This window comes from Heptranchias perlo, unplaced genomic scaffold, assembly GCF_035084215.1.
Source record: "Heptranchias perlo isolate sHepPer1 unplaced genomic scaffold, sHepPer1.hap1 HAP1_SCAFFOLD_43, whole genome shotgun sequence".
NCBI classification, from domain to species: domain Eukaryota; kingdom Metazoa; phylum Chordata; class Chondrichthyes; order Hexanchiformes; family Hexanchidae; genus Heptranchias; species Heptranchias perlo.
In genome coordinates this window covers 10,978,119-10,984,480 of record NW_027139442.1, presented here as the reverse complement: position 1 = coordinate 10,984,480, position 6,362 = coordinate 10,978,119, and the positions used below count along the sequence as shown (strand labels likewise).

General features: G+C 47.5%; 2 non-coding genes across 2 annotated transcripts; both read right to left on the bottom strand.

Moving 5' to 3' along the window:
• Nucleotides 1-3,815: 3,815 nt before the first annotated feature.
• Nucleotides 3,816-3,887, bottom strand: trnaa-ugc (transfer RNA alanine (anticodon UGC)). The gene has a single exon. It is a non-coding gene; the product is annotated as a tRNA-Ala (tRNA).
• A 1,959-nt stretch (nt 3,888-5,846) lies between these two features.
• On the bottom strand, nt 5,847-5,919 carry trnaa-cgc (transfer RNA alanine (anticodon CGC)). Its single transcript has one exon. It is a non-coding gene; the product is annotated as a tRNA-Ala (tRNA).
• Nucleotides 5,920-6,362: the final 443 nt, after the last annotated feature.

The window sequence follows — 6,362 nt, the reverse complement described above, 5'->3', positions numbered from 1 at the left end:
ACCAAGGTCTTGTCCAAGGACAAAATAGCAGGTGTTGTTTTACAATCAATTGGAGTTCAATGTCGGAAAGTGTGAGGTTATCCACTTTGGAACTAAGAAAATATATCAGAGCATTTTCTAAATGGCGAGAAAGTCGGAACTGTGGATGAGCAGAAAGATTTGGGGTCCAAGTACAGGAATCAACAAAAGCTCGTGGAGGTGGGGGGAATAATTTAAAAGGCTAATGGAATGTTGACCTTTATCTCAAGGGGACTGGAATACAAGGCGGTGGAAGTTATGTCACAGCTGTACAGAGCTCCAGTGAGACCACATCGGGAGTCTGCATTCAGTAATGGGCACCGAAAATCAGGAAGGATATATTGGCCTTGGAGGGGTTGCGGGGCCAATTCACTGGAATGATACCGTGGCTCAAAGGATTAAATGATGAGGTTGCATAAGCGATTTTATATTGCATTGAATATAGAATAATAAGTGGAGATCTAATTGAGATGTTGAAGATGATTAATGGATGTAATAGGGTACATAGACATGCATTACTTCCTCAGGGCGGGGGATTCCAGAACAAGGGGGCATAACCATAAAATTAGAACTAGGCTGCTCAGAGTGAATGGAGGAAACACTCCATCACAAGAAAGGTCGTGGAAATCTGCAACTCTCTCTCCCGAACGCTGTTGACGATGGAGGTCAATTGAAACTTTCAGAGCTGAGATTTATAGAATTTTGTTAGGCAGGGGTATTCAGAGTTTTGGAACCAATGTAGGTCGATGGAGTTCAGACACAGATCAGCCAAGATGTAATTGAATGGCGGAACAGGCCAGTGCGGCTGAATGGCCCACTCTGGTTCCCATGTCCTAAAAATAGACCCCAGATCCCTATTCTCTTTACCCATCACATCACGGTACTGCTCATATGTTCCGCGATGTGATAGGTAAAGAGAATAGGGAGCTGGTGTATAAATTGAGCTCAATGCTCTATTTAGAACCAGTCAGGAGCCCAATCCACCAACACATCAAGATCCAGCTGAAACAGTCGAGAATCGTCTACAGGCCTGACACTCGTACAAATCTGAGTATCATCTGCAAATGGTGCCCCCAACACCTACATCTAGATCATTAATAAAAATCGTAAAGAGCAATGGTCCTAACACCGATCCCTGCGGGACACCACTGGTGACCGGTCTCCAAACAGATCCAAATCCATCTATAACTATTTTCAGCCTATGGTCTTCCAGCTAGCTCTCAATCCAGAGTTACCGACCCACTTGCCAGTGGATACAGTTTCTCCCTAATTGCTCTCCCAAAACGCCTTATTATTTTGAATACCGCTATTAGGTCTCCCCTTAACCTTCACTGCTCGAAGGAGAACAATCCTAGATTCTTCAATCTCTCCACATAATTGAAGTCGCTCATCCCTGGTATCATCCGAGTAAACCTCCTCTGTACCCTCTCCAATACATTGACATCCTCCCTAAAGTGTGGTACCCAGAATTGTTCACAATACTCCAGCTGATGGCTTTCCAGTGATTTGTAAAAGTTCAACGTGACTTCCTTCTTTTTTTGTTCCATGTCCCTATTTACAAAGCCAATTGTCACATTCGCTTTCTGAACCGCCTTATCAAATAGTTGTAAATGTGCACTCCCAGTTCCCTCTGCTCTTGCACCCCATCAAAATAGTACCATTTCGATTCTACTGCTTCTACACGTGGTTCCTCCTAAAGTGAATCATTTCACACTTATCCGCATTAAATTGCAACTGCCAAGTGTCTTCCCATTTCGTCAGTCTGTCGATGTCCTCCTGAAGTCTGCTACTATCCTGATCACTATTTATGTTTCAAATTTTAAATAGAATTGTGAAAACATCCTCTTGGACTCGCCCCACCTTTAAACACAAGGACAGGCAAAACTTTCGTCACCTCGAGAAAAGCCTAATGCTCGGCACAAGATAGCATTCAATGGAAGAGCGCACGCTCCTTATCAATGGTTCCGAACCCAGTGATGGATTGCGGGCCCAGTGAGAGATTGTTCCATTTTGACAGATTGGGGAGGACATGGGACAATAGTTTAGACGACGCAGAGGTCGGAATCGGCTGAATGTTTGGCGGTTCATCTTTTCCCAGTGAGCCTCTGGAATGCGTTGCTGGCTGGTGTGGTGGGGGCTGACTCTCTGCCTGCCTTCTCCAGGGAGCTGGAACGGTTTTTGGCTGGGGCGGAGGTCACAACATATAAAGGGTAAGAGGATTTGGAGTTAACCTAGGTATAATCTAGCTGATCTCATGGGCAGGCTTCGATTACCTGAGGGGGTCGGGGGGTGGGTGGAATTTTCCAGTGTATTCTATCCCTTAAAGGCCCTGGATTTTTCTCAGGATCTTTGCCTCTCCCAGGAGATTCCATGGCTGCGGGCGGGGGGAGGGGGAGTAAGTGTCAGTAATGACGCTCCCGCCACCACCAGTGAGGGGCAGGCTTGATGGACCAGCTGGTCTTTTACTGCTCGTCATTTCCATTTGTTCGTCCACATCCCCCGCTCGTCAAGGTGCTTTCAATGAAGCGATCCTCACACAAACCCCCAACTGGGGCATGTCCTGCGTCTGTCTTTAGTGAAACGGGACTCAATGTCTTTGCGTCTCACGTTATTCTCCTCTGAAGCTCAGGGGCTCGAAATATTCTTGCATGCCTCTGCTACAATGTGCCTGAGAATTGCTAGTCCCGTCCAACCGTCCGCTACGTGGCGACGTGGCTGTTGTCCGCTTGGAGCACAAGAGGAGATGATTTTAAGCCCAGTGAATCATTGAGTGGTCCGAAGTCAGTAAGCACCTAGTTCGTCTACCCTTGGTTATAGCTCTATTGGATTCGGGGTTGTAGCTCAGTGGTACAGCACCTGCTTTGCGTGTATAAGTTTCTGGGTTCAATATCTAACACCTCCACCATTTATTTTCACCAGAATGTCCCACAGAAAGACGAATCGTGCTTTCAGAGGGAAGCGAGTTCCAACTTCTGAGACAAAAATTCAATTGTCCCGAAGAAGGACTTCATCTCACCGTCCCCTCAGCAGCTCAGCTCATAACGAGCCGCCGACTGACCAGAATTCAAAATGTAAAGTGTTTGGGCATAGAACCTGAGACCTCATACATGCGAAGCATGCGGTTTATCATCTGAGCGACATCACCAGATAATAACGACCTCTAACCAAGTGTGAAAGGACTGAGTGCCTCACTTTCCGAAGGCCACCCGAGAATTTACTGTTCTGAAAAGCATTTCCTCCTTCAAGCATAGGAGATACCTGAGGTATGCGGACCTGATGCTAGTATTTTAAATCCAGACTTTATTTTATTAATTCAATTTTTAATTAATTGAAATTGAATTCCCCAGCTGCCGTGGTGGGATTTGAATTCTTGACTCTGGATTATTAATACAGGCCCCAAGGATTACAAGTCCAGTAAACTACCGTACCCGCTGGATTACGAGTCCATTATGCTACCGTACCCGCTGGATGAGCAGAAGAAACCAGGTCTCGTCAATCAGAGAAATGAGAAAGGGAGCGTTGAGAAGAAAGTCTGGGAGAGAGGTGAGTCTCCTCGGGCTGTGCTGACCGTCATTTCTGTTTCAGGTCGCCTTTCTTCGAACTGCTCGCTGGACATTGCACCGTCACACATTCCGATCAGTCGGCGGCTGCTGTGATCTGAGCTGCTGAGCAGACCATGAGATGCAATCCTGCTCAGGGGCAATTTAATGCTTGTGGAGCCTCAGAGCTTGCAATTCGCGGCACTCCGAAATCAAGATTCGCCATTCTGTGGGTAATTTTGATGAAAAAAATAGCTTTGGAGATGCTGGGGGTTGAACCCAGGACCTCATACATGCAAAGCACGCGCTCTACCACTGAGGTACATCCCCAGACAAGAAAAAATGCCAACGAAGAGCTGATCTCCTTCAATTTATCAGTCCACATAAGGTTTTTTTTGGGGCTTTGATTCGTCTCCTTTTCTGCTCCAACCAGGCAATTAAACATGAAGTTTGCGGACCTGATATAATTATGGGTGAACAGAACAAACCAGGCCTCGGCACTCAGAGCAATGAGAAAAGGGGCGTTGAGAAGAAATGGTGGCAGAGGGGGAGAGACTCCTTTGGCTGTGCTGCAACCATCCTTCCGATATCAGGGCACATTTTTCGAACGCTGCCGTTATCAGTCACTTTGCTTACGGTTGGACGGGACGGGAAATCCTCAGGCACATTGTGGCAGAGGCCGGCAAGAATATTTCGAGTCCCTGAGCTTCAGAGGAGGGTAAGGTGAGACACAGACAGCATTGAGTATAATTTCACTATAGACGGATGCAGGACTTGCCCCAGGTGTGATTTTGTGTTTAACGATCACTTCACTGAAAACAGCTTGACGATTTGGGGCTACAGACGGACATGATGGTCAGGAAAAGACCAGTTGGTTCATCAATCCTGCCCCACATGCCTGGAGCATCGTGACTGGACACTTCCCACCTACACCACCCGCCCCACCCACCGGAAACTTGTAATCTCCTGGGAGCGGTTACAATCTAGTAATAAATCCAGCGCCAATTAGGAGGGGGCATTCTGCGAAATTCCTCCCCGACTCCTTCAGGCGATCGAATTGAGTCCAGTGGATCGCACTGACCATGCGTGGGTTAACTGTAAAACCTCTCACCTTCGATATGATGCGATCTCTGCCTCAGTCAAAAACTGGTCCAGATCCCTCGAGAAGGCAAATTGAGAGTCAGCACCCACCACACCAGCCAGCAATGCATTCCAGAGACTCACTACTCTGTGGGAAAAGAAGAATCGCCTTACACCCAGCCTATTCCGACCTCTGTGTCGCCTGAACGCCTGTCCGCTGCTCCTCCCGGATCTGTGAAACTGGGAATAATCTATTTCTTCACTCAGAGGGTGGTGAACCTGTGGAATTCTCTACCACAGAAGGCTGTGGAGGCCAATCACTGAATATATTTAAGAAAGACAGATTTCTACACACAGAAGGCATCAAAGCGCACGGAGAGAGAGCGTTAATATGGTATTGAGATCGAGGATCAGCCATGATCATATATAATGGCGGAGCAGGCTCGGGGGTCCGAATGGCCGACTCGTGATCCGATTTTCTCTGTTATTATTACTGGGCACGCTCTCCAGCCCCGGGATGGCAGCCATTTCAAAGCTGCGTGCGTGCTTCCATTCCATTGTATCGTGTGCAGAGCGTTCGTTTTTTCTCGAGAGACAGAATCCCTTTCCTGTCCTGGTGTGTGAAGGTGAGGTGAGGACAAAAAGATCCTTTCAAAATCCACAGCGTTTGGAGATGCCGGGGATTGAACCGGAGATACCACACACGCAAAACATTCGCTCTTCCACTGCGCTACATCCCCTCAGCAAAGGGTTTTCAACTTTAGAATAAAAAAGTGGGCTTTCCGCTCTGTCTCTCCCTGACAACGTGATGCCCAGTCGTCACACGCGCTCACAATGTTCAACCTCTGCTTCAGATCACGGTCTTTGCTGCTCGTCTTTACTTAGAACTTTCCAAAAAAAAAGTCAGCGGAAATAAAAAAATACAATTACCAATAGTCAGTGACGAGGCTGACATCCAACCTCTGAATCATAAAGTGAGATGGATGAATGACACAGCGTCAAACAAGAGCTGTGACTGCTCGCTCGACATTGCACTGTCACACGTTCCAGTCAGTCAGCGGCGGCGATGAGCTGAGCTGCTGAGGGAACCGTGAGATGAAGTCCTGCTCCGGGACAATTTTATGTTTGTGGAGCCTCAGAAGATGGAACTCGCTGCGCTCAGAAAGCGCGATTCGCCTTTCCGTGAGTAATTCTGATGAAAAATATTTTTGGAGATGCTGGGGATTGAACCCAGGACCTCATAACATGCGAAGCATGCGCTCTACCACTGAGCTACATCCCCAAATGGAATAAATCGCTACCCAGGGAAAGAAGAACTGACTGCCCTCCTTTTATGAGACCACCCATGGTGGGTCTGCCACGTGATCGATTATTTCCAGTTTCAAAGATTGGGGAGGAGCAGGGAACAGGCGTTTCGACGACACAGAGGTAAGAATCGTCTGGATGTTTGGTGGTTCTTCATTTCCCAGAGAGTAGTGAATCTGTGGATTGCATTGCCGGCTGGTGTGGTGGGTGCTGACACTTTGTGCACTGGGCTTAAAATCATTTCGTTTTCTGCTCCAACCAGACAATTCAAGGTGAAGTATGCGGACCTGATACAACTGTTGGTGAACGGAAGAAAACAGGCCTCGGCACTTAGTCTGATGAGAAACGGGGAGTTGAGAAGATAGGCTGAGAAAGTGGGGAGAGACTCCTTGAACTGTGCTCTAACCATCCTTCCCATTT